The sequence below is a fragment of the Heterocephalus glaber genome, unplaced genomic scaffold, assembly GCF_053883595.1.
Source record: "Heterocephalus glaber isolate CG9 unplaced genomic scaffold, H.glaber_assembly_v1.0 deba00001452, whole genome shotgun sequence".
Classification (NCBI taxonomy): domain Eukaryota; kingdom Metazoa; phylum Chordata; class Mammalia; order Rodentia; family Bathyergidae; genus Heterocephalus; species Heterocephalus glaber.
Window position 1 is genome coordinate 18,440,938 of NW_028258302.1, and position 14,951 is coordinate 18,455,888.

The 14,951-nt window shown below is 48.1% G+C and overlaps 1 protein-coding gene across 8 annotated transcripts in view; it reads left to right on the plus strand.

Annotated features, from left to right (window-relative positions):
• Positions 1-11,215: 11,215 nt before the first annotated feature.
• Positions 11,216-14,951, plus strand: part of Luzp1 (leucine zipper protein 1) — a 91,028-nt gene continuing 87,292 nt past the window's right edge. For 3 of the 8 annotated variants that reach the window (XM_087215597.1, XM_087215594.1, XM_087215596.1), the window contains exon 1: positions 11,238-11,331. The gene's annotated coding sequence lies outside the window, so the exon portion shown is untranslated. Of the gene's footprint in view, positions 11,332-14,951 lie in introns of all 8 variants that reach the window. The other 5 variants (XR_002396963.2, XM_004850545.4, XM_087215595.1 and 2 more) reach the window with 3 other exon arrangements.

A 14,951-nucleotide genomic window follows, 5' to 3' on the forward strand; every position in this document is an offset into this window, starting at 1 on the left:
TCCATGTTATACCCATTTTATGCATTGGAAAGCTGAGGCTTAAAGTGGTAAAGAAACTTGCCAAGGGCCGGGGATTTGGGCCGGGAATTTAGCTCAGTGGTTCTGGCGCCTGCCTGGCAAGCGCAAGGTCCTGAGTTCGATACCTGGTATCAAAAAGAAACTTGCCAAGATGATAAAGCTTGTTAGGGACAGATTGAGGAGACAAATACAGGCTTATTCTTCATCCAGTTCAGATTAAACACTTTCTTGGATATTGGAGGAAGAAAAATCTATCTGAGAGGGCAGATTCTGGTGCCTTGTTCTGTAAGCCCTTTTCTCTAGGTTCCCTCTTCAGATGTTCAGATGTGGGCACATGAGCCCAGTGTGATGGTGCATGCCTGTAATCCCAGCACTCAGGAGACAGAGGCAGGAGGATCACCATGAGTTCAAGACCAGCCTGAACTACAGAGCGATACCCTGGCTAAAACAAACAAACAAAAAATGTGGGCACATGTATCCCATTTTAATACTAGGGTCAATATTTTGGCTCCTTCAACTGTTCTCTGTAAAATGTGATTCTGAGATTTTTCCCCCAGCCATCATCTTATTCATCCTCCTATGAATGCATTAACTTCTTCCACATCCCATTCAAAGTTCTGATCTAAAAATGGAGCCCAACACTCCAGACATGAGCAGAACCATCACCTCCTCCTTTGCATACACAGTGTTTCTATTTATACAACCTTAAATCCAATAAAACATCTCCAATAGACAAAGCACAACCCCATGCACTTGAGACAGTGCAAACAAGCTAAGCAACCTTCCTGCCCTTCCAGAGTTTACACTCTGCCTAGCTGAGGAAGGACCTAGATCCTAGAGTGTCGAGCTGGTAGGGTGCATTCCCTTCCTGCCTTTTTTATACAGGGGAACCTGATCCAGAAAGGGGCCAGGACAGACCTGTTAGTCCACAGTGGCATGGAATCAACCTCTGCTTTTCTCAAAACTGCAAGAACAGGAAGGCCCTGGGCCCTCAGAGAGGAGTGTAGACTGGGATAAAGTGTTGCCTTTGAGAAGTTTGAGAATTTGAATTTTGTTAGGTGTATCCCCCCGCCACACACCCCTTCCTTGGGCCCCTCAGAGCAGGGATCAGAAATCCTGGTCCATTCCAGATATGTCCACCAGGTGGCGCAGAGGGGAAGGTACAGCAATTTTTCCTAGCAAGTGGAAATGCGAAGGTGGAAAGCCTGTGCCGGCTCAGGGACAGCGCTGGGCTGCAGTCTGAATCACAGACACAGGCAGAGGGGAATTCTGCCACAGCCGAGGAAGTAGTGGTTAAAAGTCAGGACACGGGCACCAAGAGACCTGGAGGAAATGTAGCGCCCCTTTGCAGCTGGGACCTGCCCGACACCTAGCTCACAAGGCTGCCTGGCACACGGAATTGGGTGCAAGAAGTGGGTGGGGGGTTTCTACTCAGAGCTGGGTGCTGGTGCTTGCCTCCCAGGCGGATGGTGGCCAGCTCCCGCTCAGCAGAGAGTTTCCTCCAGACAGCAGGGAGTCTCTGCCACCACCCCAGAAGGTGTGACTCATGGGATGAGAGCTCACACTCAGTTTAGGACCAATCGCTCATTCACACTTTTTTTTTTTTTTTTGACACTGGGAGTTGAACCTAGCTACATCTTGGGGCCTTTTAATTTTTTCATTTTGAAATTATTTCATTTTGAAATAGTTGCACAGGCTGGGCTAAAATGTTTGATCCTCCTGCCTCAGCCTCCCAGAATCCTGGGATTATAAGCATGCAGCGTCATCCTCAGCCCATTCACACTTTTAAAAATCTCACACCACACAGGAAACTGCAAATTTAAAGGCTCTGAAGCTGGAAAATATGAATGGTGTGGGTGCTGAGACAGAAAAAGAGAGCTGGAGAAGTAGACTGGGCCTTGGGGATTTAACCAAGCTCTCAACTTTGAACTTGATCCTGGAACCAACAAGGAGCCATTGAAGGTAATTCAGTGAGAGGATGGTGCAGCTGGATAGGGCACTGTCACTCAGGCTGTGGAATGGAGTGGGACAGGCTGGAGGCAGCGAGGCCAACGGGGAGGCTGCAGGCCGGACTAGGGTGACAACCATGGAGGCAGATTCTCCATCCACCAGAGCTTCTGATCGCCCAGGGCACCCAGTGATTTTGTTGTGTTGGCCATGAGACATTTGCCACTGGCTGAGGGGCTCCCCTGGGACCAGGGAGGAAGAAGGAGTGATCTTAGAAGATCCTTGCTGGAAACTGGCAGCCTAGGAAGAGAGACTGGCTAATGTGGGAAACGGAGTCCCAGCTGGAGCTGGAAGACAGAGGCAGGGTAGTCCAGTGGTTAGGCACATACAGTGATACCAGATGGCTTTCAGGTCCTAGGTTTGCCACTTCTTGGCTGTTTGACCATGGCCAGATCCCTTTGGAGGCTGTGGTGGGGGCTGCACATGCATTGTGTGTAAAGCTGAGACCTAGGTCCTGCCCAGAAAGCCCCCAGCAAGACAGTCTTGGATCACTCTGGCTCTCCAGTTTCTGTTCAGGCCAGGGTGGCTCCAGAGCAGACCAGCCTGGGCTGGCACCACATTGGATTAGGCCACTGGAATTCTAGCCAGAAGTGAAGAGACTGTGCTCCATCAGCCCAGGGCCACTTTCTAGAGAAAAGCTACCTCTGTCTGTTCCACTTTTAAAAACATTGAACACTCTTCTTATTCCAGGATTTCCAGGTATGATTCTATGTTTTATTTTGTTGGTTTCTTCCTTATTTTGTGGGTGTATGTGCTGAAGCTTCCTATAAAACAGGTCAATGTTTTGTGTACATTCTTTTGTGCATCCTTATGCTGCCTCTCTTAGGTGGGTCCTATTTGTGATTCTCTCCACTGTATAGATGGAGAAACTGAAGTTTGAAGAGGTTAACAAACACACCTGGGTCTGTTTGACCCAACACCACCTCCTCCCTACATTTACCTGCCCTGTGGACAGGTTAGCAGAAAGGCATTTCAGGTCCTAGGTCACCCAAGTACCTTGCCCCCAGAATTACCCAGTGAGCAGAGTACAAAGGCCTGTCTGGGTCAAAAGCCAATGAGAGAAACACGTGACACATGGCTCAGCAGTTGTCACCTTCTGTCACATTAATTAAGGTTTCGTGCAGAATACATTCCTTTGAGAATTTAGTGCAGGGATAAATTTGTCTCTCCCAAATCACAGGCCTGATTCTTCCAATCACAGCCATGGTTAATTCTTTTTTCCTGGTGCTGGGGATTGAACCCAGTGCCCTCACTCATGTATATATGCTCTACCACTAAGCTACACCCCCAGCTCAGTAGTTAATTCTTAGATGCAGTTTACCACATGGCAGGCCTGTTATAAGAACTGAATACGCTGTGACATGTTTAATCCTCCAGTCATTGTATTATCTCCAGTTTTTTCAGATAAGGAAACAGAAGCACAGGGCCAGGGATTTAGCTCAGTGCACCATGCCTGCCTCACAAGCGCAAGGCCATGAGTTCAAACCTCAGTATGGGGTGGGGTGGGGGGACAGAAGCGCAGAAAAGTTCAATAACTGCTAAAAGTCATGTGGCTCATAAGTGGTGGGGTGGGTTTCAAAACAACAGAGTCTGGGTCCAGGGTCTGATCACTTAATGATGTGTTTACTATTTCCTATATGGTTTCAAACACATCCCATTTCCTTCATTACTTTGACTGCCAGGAAACTCGGAGCCTTGACCTTTGCTCTGTCACAGTTGCTACCCTTGGGAAACTTAGCTTAGCATTTCTGCTGTATTTTGTTGTTTTCATCTTTCTTTCTTCCTTCCTCCCTAGCCTTCTGTCCAGGATTTCATCAATCCTTGATTCTTGTTCTTTAATTATTGATCAAATGGTCTTGAGGCTACAGTGGAAACCACCTTAAAACCCTTGTTTGGAATAGGCAGGACACAATCCATTAATGAGATGAAGAGACACTTTCAGACACACTGAGCCAGCTGGATTCAGGGAGTGCTAGATGGTGTCTTACCGCATCTTCTGCATGAACAACAGTGTGCTCATTAGGTGGTGGGTGGAACAGCTGTGCACTAACTAAGTTATGCTAACTGCTATAAGAGATAAATCCTGAATCATGATGCCTAACTGTACTAGAAGTTAGTTCAACATGTGCCCCATGCAGTCAAGTTGACTAAGGCTCTGCCACATTCAATATGTGGCTCCAGGGTCACTCTGGTTGTGGTACCCCAGTGGCAGATGGCAGAGGAAAGAGAGAGCATGTATGTTGCTTGACCACTTTGTCCCAAATTCAGCACACACCATCTCTGCCTATATCCCCTTCGGAGAAAATTACTCACGTACCTAATTGCAAGGAGTGGTGGAAAAATGTAGTCTGGGCTGTTTTTCTCCGAAACAACTCTATACATGGAAGGGGGACATCTTTAGTGAATAGCTGCCCTTGTTCCAGTTCACTAGAAACTTAAAATTATTGAGCCATCCACCCTTATTAAATGGCTAAGAATACCATGATATCCACAGAAGGGAATGGTCTTGCCTTGTTTTGCCAGGGGTTTCTGGGTGTGGTAGCCATGATAGTAATCCTAACTACCCAAAAGGCTGAAGCAGGGGGATCACAAATTTGAGGCCCACTTGTGTAATTTAGCAGGACCCTGTCTCAAAATAAAATTTTAAAATATAAAATAAAATGGCTGGGGGTGTAGCACAGAGGTAGAGCTCTTGTCTAGCCTGTGTGAGCCTCTGAGTTCAATCTTCAGTAACACACACACACACACACACACACACACACACACACACACAGGAGCATCTACATTTTAAACCAAATGTATTTGTCCACAGGAGTTCATCATGACAGGAAATATTCAACCAGAGGGTGAAGGTTTTAGTGACCAGGCAGATGCCCTTACCAGTCCTGAGCTTGGGCTTCTGAGCTAGGTTCCATAGTCATCCATGAACACCGGCCTTGTGCCAAGTTCTAGGTGGGCATCTGGAGACCCAGGAACAAGTGAGGCAAGGCCCTGGCCCACAGGTTCCTCAGTGGTAATGAGAAAAGCAGAATGGTAGAATGGCTTGAGCTTTGGAAAGAGGAGACTGGAGAAAATCCTAGCCCTGTTATTTAGAAGCTGTGTGATGTTGGAGAAGCCACTTGGCCTCTCTGGTCCTGGATTTCTTCAGTTACAAAACAGGCAATATGCATCTTATGAGGACCCAGACCAAATACATGTAGAGCCTCTGCAGTAGAGGACCCGGTGTGTCATAAGCACACTCTTTTATTAGTAGGAGTATACTTTCCATGGCTTCGGGTAAGTCCCTTCATTCTGTAAAGCCTCAGTTTTCCCCTCCGAAGGATGGAGTTAATAAACTTACATCATGGGGTTGGAATCTCCGGTCTTGTGGGATCTGGAGCCTGCCATTTGGTCTCAGCCCTCGTGGAATAAGGGTTGGTCTCACCCCCGCGGTAAGGACCCAGAGATTATGCGCGGCCTTCGCACCATTCCCGGCACAGAGGAGGAGCCCGGTTCACAAGGACGCGGTTTCCTGGCTGCGCTCCCGGGGAAGGTTTGCTGGGTCCCATCCCCCGGCCGGCCCGTCCTGTTCAGGAAACGCAGAGAAAGCCAGGAACCAGGCCTGCCAGGCCCCGGGCCCCTTCGCGCCTTCCCCTCTCCCCAGCCTTCGGCTTCAGGAAGCCGGCTGGCGGGAACGCCCTGGCCGGTGGGTGGGAAAGGCAGCGAGCGCGCGGGCCTCGCTTCCCAGGCCCATTCGCACTGCACGGGGAAGGCTGCGCATCCCGCAGGCACCGAGCCTCGCCCGGGCAGGGGAGGGAGGGCAAGGGGCGTCCGGCGCTCTCTGGGGAGATGAGATGCTGGGGCCTCGGGGTTGAACTGTAGGTGAGTGGTCCAAGGTCGTAGCTAGTACACTGCAGGGCTGGGATTCTGCCTGAGGTCTGTTTTGAGTCTAAAGTGCCTTGAATGTGCGGTTCAGCTCCCAAGTTCTTCGGGGGCTGGGGAGAGGGGGTTCAGGTTCTTGGGGGACCTCCAGAACAGGGGGCTCTTATGTTGGCTAGACCTTGCTCTTTTCTCACCGATAAGAGCGAAGGAAGAAAGACAGGAGGTAAAAGGCAGTGCTTTTTGCGGGGGGGGGGGGGTACCGGGGATCAAACTCAGGACCTTGCGCTGTCGAGGCAGGCGACGAAACCACTGAGCTAAATCCCCGACCCTACAGTGTTTTTTTTTTTTTTTTTTTTTTTTTTTAATAGAGCATGGTCTTTGGAGTCAAGCATTCCTTCCCGGGCTGAAATCCCTGCTTTTCCATTTACCAGCTGTGTAACCTTGAGCAAATTCCTTAACTTCTCTGAGCCTCCGGCCACCTCCTCTAGGAAGCTTTCCTTGTCTCCTAGATTCAGTTAGGTTCCCACTCTGCATCCCTCCATCTCTCACAGCCCGCGGCAGCTAGCAAATCTGTTATTAAGTAATTGTATGTTGTCCCACACTCCCACAGCTCAGGGAGGCAGGGATGTTTTTCGTAGGATAGTCTGTGTAGCGCCTGGCACAGATGGGGTGTGCAGGCATTTGTTATGGAATGAATAAAAGACTGAAGGTCCGGAGGGATGCATGGTGGGGAAATGCATAGTCTTTCCCCAGACTAGCGGGGAAATGAAATGGGCTCATGCAAGGAAGATGGTCCTCAGTTCGCTAATGGGTTAAAGAATAGTGGAAATACACACTAGTGGAGAGAGTTCCAAGAGACCCAAAGATAGAGTGAGACCCGGTTCCTGAAGAGCTGAGATAATGGCTTTCCTTTCTATTATGTGTTACAACCAAAAAGCACTTAATTTGCACAAAACATCTACATATACCCTCATCCTCAGAGGCGGGTAAACTGCTGCCTAGCAGAGATCAGTGACTTGCCCAAGGCCACCTGACCAATAACGGCCCTGATCCTCAGCACTGCTCACTAGCTGTGGAACACAGGTCACCGCCTCCAAGATTTGGGCATTGATGTTGCACAGGTTCTGGTTTGGATCCCACGAAATGCATGACTTTGGCCTCGTTACTTTAGCTCTCTGAGCCTTGTTTCACTAATCTTCATGATAGCAATGATGACCCAGATCCCTGCAGCCTGTATAAGATAGCAGATGTGAGGTACTCAGACTGATTCTTGGTTTATGGTGGAGAATCCAGAAATGTTCGTGGGATGAATGAATGGAATGCATGCAGTGGTGGATACTCTGAAATGTGAGGGGCCTTAAAATCATGCCATTTAGGGAATAGGAGGTAGGTTATGGGTAATTTTTTTTTTCCAGAACAGGGAATGAAATTCAGGACCTTGTGCTTGCCAGGCGGGCGCGGTGCCACTCAGCTATATCCCTGGCCCTTGAGAATAATTTTTATCTCTTCCCACTTTCTTTCTGCAATTCCTCTGAGATTTTGCTACTGGCCTGCATTATATTGTGTTATAATTTAATGTTTGCAAACCAAGAAAAGTGAACCAACCCTAGCTAGGTTAGCATTCTTTTTATATGTGCTTTTACTACCTTTTTGCTGATGACAAAGTACTTTACTGCTTGTAAAAAACAAGTTTTTAATTGCAGAAAGATATCATGGGGAAAAATGAAAGTCCAAGTTTAGGCCCAGTAGATGCAAGATGCTGACATATTGTTTTTCTTTTGGAGGGGAGGGAGAAGTATGGGACAGTATGGTGGCTAATTTCATGTCATTTTGGCTGGGCTAAGGGATGCCCAGGTCCCTTCTGAGTGTGGATGTGAGAGTATTTCCAGAGGAGATTAATGTTTGAATTGGTAGTAAAGAAGATTGCCAGCTGGTACATGGTGTACTTGGGATATGAATCTTTTTTCGAGACTGAGTATTAAACCCAGGGCCTAGTGAATGTCAAGTGCAAGCTCTACCATTGAGCTACACTCCCAGCCCCTGGGATTTGAATTGTGGTTTATCCTATGCCAAAGCTTTTGCTATGAATGAGTGAATGAACGAACAGTTGATAGGGCCATGAGTCCAGGGGAGAAAGTTCTGTTGTCATATACTTTCTCTTGGATCCCACAAAGACTGAGATGGGGCCTGGGGGACTTTCTATTACAGTATGCACAGTTGGCATAGATGCCTTCTGCTGATGTGCCCTGTGTCTGTATTTTCATCCCCTTTCCTCCCTCTTAGCATTTAGTAAAGTCTATTTTTTTTCCTTTCTGTTACCAGGGATTGAACCCAGGGCCTTGTTGCGTGTTAGGCAAGCAGTCTACCACTGAGCTACATCCCCAGCCCTTTTTATTTTTATTTTTGGGTCGAACTTGGAATCTTTACCGGGGATTGAACTTGGGACCTTGTGCTTGTGAGGCAAGGGCCGGAACCACTGAGCTAAATCCCCGGCCCTCTTTTTATTTTTATTTTGAAAAAGTACTTTGTCTTTTGGTAGTGCTGGGGATCAAACCCAGAGCCTCATACACACTGAGTAGGCACTCTATCACTGGACTATACGCTCAGCCCTTTATGATTTTATTATTTTATTTTATGGTACTGGGGATTAAACCCAGGGCCTTTGCACTGAGCCATATCTTTAGTTGTTTGTTTTATTTTTTATTTTGAGACAGGGTCTTGCTGAGTCACTGAGTTTTCCAGGCTGGGCTGAATTTGTGATCCTTCTGCCTCAGCTTCCCAGAATGCTGGGATTACAAGCATTCCCCACCTTACCTAGCTCCTAGTAAAATCTTTTTCTAAAGTTTATACTGTATGCACACAGAGAAAAGCAAAGCAAAAGAAAAGTAAAAAGGTAAAAGTCCCCATTTAGTTCTTTATATTCTCCTATTTTTGTGCATCAATTAAGCATATATTATAAGGAACCCTGCTAACCTGCAATTCTGCAACTACTCTTCCTCTTTCCGCTTGACATGGCCCATAGATACCTTTCCTTGCTTATTCATGCAAATCTACCCTGTTCTTTTTACTAAAAGAGCTTCCAGAGGCCAGGATTTATAGGCCAGCACTCGGGAGACGTACTTCGAACACATGTGAAAACGGTGACAGTAACCACCATTTCCTGGCCTGAACTGGGTGTGAGACTCTGAACTAAGCTCTTCCATGTGTTATTTCATTGGATTTTCGATCTTGGTAGCCATCATTTGCAAACCCATCTTAGTCCCATTTTTCAGATGAGAAACTGAGGTGCAGAGACTTTGAAAGCTCAAAGTTACACAACTGGCTCAGCGGTGTGGAGCTAGAATTTGAATCTTCCTTTGTCCTGAGTGAAAGCTTTTGCTGTGAATGGATGTATAAGCAGTTAATGGAGTCCTACGTCCAGAGAAAGTTCTGCCTGCAGGTCCCTCTCTGTGTGTGTGGGATTCTGCCTTCCTAGGGTTTACAGTTCTTGGCATCAGTGTTAGCAGACAGAAGGGGCTCAGGAAAGGCCCTTTCTGTGCCTGCAGGAATCCTGTGGCCATGCTTACTTTTCATGGGAAGTAGCATTTTTCAATCTCCTATTCTAAAAATAAGCCACAATTTGTTAGGGGCCCTTGAGGACTAGCCCAGGCATTTCAGGACAGCTATTTGCCTGTCCGCAGCACAGGAAATTAACCAGAACTGCAAAGCCCTTCCCTTCTTCCCACAGGCCGGCTCTGGAAACGCCCAGTGTTTTGCTGCAGCTCTCCTGAAGGACTGTGGAGACACCAAGGGCAGTTTCACTCAGATCCACCTCTCTATAAGGAACATGAGAGAGAAATGTACGAGGCAGAACCGGGTCAGCTCTGCTGCAAAGAGCTTGCAGGGAGAGCTCGCAGCTGTCCTCAACCTGGGGGGTGGGGGGGAGTGTTGCAAGTCGAAGATGCTCTGGGCCTCAGATGTGACTGCAGAATCTACCTGGGATCTGCAGACTACAGTGCTGGTTCCTGTTCCAATGGCAGTGCTTTGCAGGGCCACTTGCATTGAGCCTCTTCCTATTCCACACCTTTAAAATCCTCCATCATGAAATGACTGGGTAGATTATCACAGGAGTGTTGTATGGTATCAGGCCAGGAAATATTGATGATAGTAATAATATTGAAAATAGGAATGACAACCACATCATTTGTGGAATACTGTGCTTTCCACACAGTAGCACATGTAATTTTAAAACAAATACTATAAAGACTGTATTATTAGCCCCATTTTACAGACAGGAGAATGAAGTTCAGAGAGCTTAGGAGAGACTCCAGAGTTTTCTGATATCAGTACTTGAGCTCTTTCTTCAAACATGTGTGACTTCTGACCTCCAGAAAGAGCTAAGAAACAAACTGAGGAAGTCAATTTGATAGAATTTGTAATCTGTCCATGCCCACAGCAGAGTTCAGCTCAGTGCCCCTGGTATCCAGTTTAGGGAGGAGTGGCTTTTGGCCCGGGGAAGCTAGGAGGACTTGTGTGATGAGATGACAACAGGGAAGAACATGAGCAAAGGGCAAATGTGGGGAAACAGTGTGCTAAGGGGGAGCTTGTATGGGGGGGATGAGAATGTGAAAAGGTATGTATGTGTGTATGTGATCATCTCAATCTCAGGCCAGGGCTTTGGCCTTTATTCCATTGCCAATAAAGAGCTTACACAAGAGATGTCTCAAGAGACCAACCCTGCTGTTGCAGTCAGAGAGGAAGCAGCCCTCGGTGCATCTGTGTCCCAGCTTGTGGGTGCTGCTGGGTGCCAGCAATGTGGGAGGCATCTATAGGGAGAAAGTGTCTCTGGTTGTGGCCTGTATTCACCTGGTTGTAGGGTTCCCTTCAGCACCCCTTCTCTGTACCCTAAGTAGTTTGCACATAGCAGACCCACAGGGGAGTGTGTCCTATAGTTGCTGGTAGGACTTCTGAGATCATCTGGTGATCATTGCCTCTTCGCATTTCACAGAAATGGAGAACATAGATGGGAAAAGACTTTTCTAGGATCACAAGATGAATAACAGAAGTAATGTAGTATTTTTTGAGTGATTACTCTGTACCAGGCCTTGGGCTAAACACTTTCCATGGATTATCTCATTTAAACCTCACAAACCCTCTGAGAGTGCCCCTCTTGAAAGCAGGGCGTCCTTCCTTCCATGTCCAGTTCCCAAGGAACCTACCTCAGGACCCGGTCCTTGAACTTGTCAGAGTTCAAATACAGTACTGGGCTGGGGAAGGGGAGAAGGACGCAGGGGCGGGACCAACCGAGAAGCCCCGCCCCTCAGCACAGACCCTGCCCCAGGACGTCGACGTCACTTGTGGCTCCGCCCCTCATTGTCAGTCCCGGGGAGTCGGAGGAGCCGCCGGCCGCTGGGACCTGGGCGCCCAAGCACTAGGCTGGCGGGAGCGCGGGTCGGAGCCTCTGAGGTGAGGACTCCGCAGGGAGGCGGCGGGAGCGCGGCGCAGGGGCTAGGGGGGTTGCGGGGCGAGGAGGGCGTCCGACGGAGGCGTCCGGCCCGCGGAGAGGTCGGGGACCCGGGGCGGCGGGGCAGAACCGGCGGGCGCACCCGCGGAGGGATGGGAGTGTGGGGCGGAGGAGAGTTTGGGCGGCTCGGGGAGGACGAGTTCGAGAGGGGAGATCTTTTGGGGGCGAGACCTTGAAAATGTTTTCAGAGTTGGAGGAAGAGATCCTGAGGAGATTTTTCCTCTGGAGGGGGAGGGAAGGATCTGAGGAGACTTCTTGGTGGGAACGAGAACCTGAGGAGGAATGTTTAGGGCAGAGGGGCGGAGGGGACGTTTGTGGGGCCCGGGAGAGCTTGGGGTCGAGTTTGGGCTCGGGGGGCGGGCACGGGCGCGGGCCTGTGGGGGCGGGGCGCGGGTCGGGGCCGGGCCGCGGGGAGGGGTCTGCGCGGGGCCCGCGGGCACCGGGAGGAAGGAAGTGATCAGACAGGAAGAGCCGGGAGCTCGGGCGGGCGAGCAGCGCCGGCCGGCGTGCGGGGCCGGTGCGGGCGCTGGGGCGCGGGGCGCGGGGCGGCCGGGGAGGAGTCCCGCCGCCGCAGCTGTCGGCCGCCCGGCCCATGTCCCGGGCGCTGCTGGTCTCGCGGCCAGACCGCAGGGCCGAGAAGGAATTCGAGGCATTCGCTTTGTTTAAGTTGCCAGTAGACAGTCCTTAGGACTAATTAATGGTGGAATCTGCAGGGGGACGCGGGCGAGCCGGGCCGCCGTCGCGTTGAACTTTCCGCAGCGCGCGGCCCGCCTCCCTGCGCACCCCCGACCGCGTCTGGCGGGGAGGGAGCCATGACTGCCCTGAGCGCAGGAATGAAGTGCGCGGTCGGGGGCCACCGGCCTCCTGCTGCCGGGGCTGCGTGCTGGGAAGCCAGGGTCTTGGGCGCCCGGGCTTGGGCTTCGTAGCCCAGTGGAGACCTCTCTGAGGTGCCTGCGGTTTGTGCTAATTACCTCGGAGGAGGCTCTGCGAGCCGAGAAAGACCACGTTGCTTTGGAGCATCTGTTTCTTCATCGCGTCAGCCCCTTTCCTAACACTGCCGAGCTTGTTGTGACTTGCTTCGGAAATGCCGAGGCCAGTGCTCACACTTGAAGAGGGGAGAGGGGAAGAGATGAGGAACCCCAAAAAATCCCTGCAGTGTTATTTGTAGAAGGCCAAAGACGGCTTGCGGATTTCTCGGTTGCACCTTCACTGACTTGAATGACCTTGGGGAAGGGATTGTGCGTTAACGCCTGGTGGCTAATCTGTCTGAGGAAAAAATACTTTGTGGATCTCCCTGCCCTTCTGCCTTTTGGGGATATTTTGAGTCGTCTCCCCCTTCCCCCAACTGCTGCAGTACTGATTTAAGGAGCTGGACTAGTGTCAGAGCTGGGAAGAATTCAGATCACCTAGGAAGATTTTTACTACCCCAGATTAGGGAGGAGGGAAGGGTTTGGATTTTAGGAGGAGATTTCCTTTCAGAGAATCCATACAGAATGTTCCAGATTGCTGTCACTTTGAGTGCAGCTTTGGTGGCGTTTGTGTGGTTAAATTGAATAACCCCCATAGAAAATTCTTCTCTTGTTAGAAATAATTGTTTAGCTCAGAATTCCCCTTGGGGCAGATTAAGGTTTTGCTCAATTTACTCTGAAGAATTTTCCAGGTTTCTAAAATTAAGCTGCTTTTCTAAATATAGTTACTAAAGTTGAGAAATTGAACTAGTGAGATGGGGAGAGAATGGGTTGGAGTGTGAACCTATACAGCAAGTATAGGTTCATTGTTGATCAATAATTAATATAGATTGATAATTACTTTCCTCGGTTTTTTTAAAAAATCTTAAATGTAAGACCAAGAAAGGGAACCAATATTGTTGAGTTGCTTACTTCGTTCCCAGTAATTTTGCTAGGTGGTGGATATTTTTCATAGTCTTGCCAACAATTCTGTGAGGTGATAGTTGGCATTCCTGTTTTACAGATGTACAGAACTGAAGGTCAGAAGGTAAAGTGTCCCAAGTTCGCACATAAATTAGTAAAAAGTGGAGCTAGAATTCAAATCCAAATCGGTTTGTAAGGTCCATGGTTATTTCCATCATGCATGCTGCCTGGGAACCGGGAAACCTAGTTTCTAGGCCTTTGACTCAGCCACTGGGTCACTGTGGACCCTAAAATAATTCACTTAAGTCTATTTCCCAATAGTGTTGCCTCCTTCTAGCAATGTTATCAGTATGCTTTTAAATTATGCTAGGGTTTTTTTTTGGTACTGTGGATCGAGGGACCTTGTGCTTTCAAGGCAGGCAGCGGAACCACTGAGCTAAATCCCCAGCTCTATTTGCTAGTTTTTGAGAAAGACAGCTTTGGTAGTGCTATGTCCAGTATGTAGTAGGTGCTTAACTTTTGCTTATTATTAGTAAAAATACAGTACCTAAGTGATCAAATATTTCACTTATATAATGAAAGATGGTAGACATTTAATGGTTCTTCCACTGTAGACGCCATCGCCATCGTTAGGGATGACATTCTTGATCAGAAGCTAAGCCGTTTTTTATGTAACATGGCTTTTTGGGACAATATTGACTCAAACACACTACAGGTGGGACTCAGATAGTCCAAGTGTATAGCTTTGACATGTATAAGGTTGTGTAATCACACCACTACCTTTATTCTTCTAAACTGTTACCTTTTAGGAATTGAGTAGCAGGCTAATTCTGGAGAATGTTAGGTTTCTATGCTTAAATTCAATATTGTGAGATCAGAGTGATCAGAGTCAGTGTGCCAACTTGTTAGGAAATAGGGAAGCCTTGGAGTTTAATGGTGGGGTAAATTAAAATAGAAACACTTGTTGATTAAGAGAAAGATGAACAAATTTGGAAAGAATAGGTTATAGTTACTTTTAGGCCAGGGGATATATTTTTTGGGAAACATTACCCCAAAGATTTATTAAAGTGTTGAACATTTAATTTTTGTTTCCCTTTGAAATTTTAGGTCTTATGCTTATGAAGTCCTTAACATGTTATGGTTAGCATAACAGGTCCAAATAACACTTAAGGGTGAGGATGCTATGAAGTATGTGGAAGGTTAGAAAACAGAATTTCCTTGGTTTTTTTTTTTTTTTTGTTAATGGGGATTGAACTCAGGACCTCAGGACCTTGTGCTTGAGAGGCAGGCAACAGAACCACTAGGCTAAATCCCCGGCCCCTGGAATTTCCTTAGTGTTGCTCTCTTAACTTGCTTTATAAGTAGAAATTGTGGTCGCTGGGAAGACCTAAGATTTTTTTCCTTGTCATAATTTTTTTTTAGTCACTAAACCTGACCCAATTTGCTTTATTTTAGCTCAAGTCTCTGACTTGAAAAGTGCTTGAACCTGTTGCTACTGAGAATCTAGAAAAAACTTCATTTGGGGGGCTAGGGATTTAGCTCAGTGGTTCTGCCACCTGCCTCACAAGCACAAGGTCCCAAGTTCGATCCCTGGTACCAAAAACAAACAAACAAAAACTTTGATTCTACCACTTCATCCTTTCCTTTTAAAAATTAATTTTATTTCTCTTGTTTCTCTGTTTTATAATCTC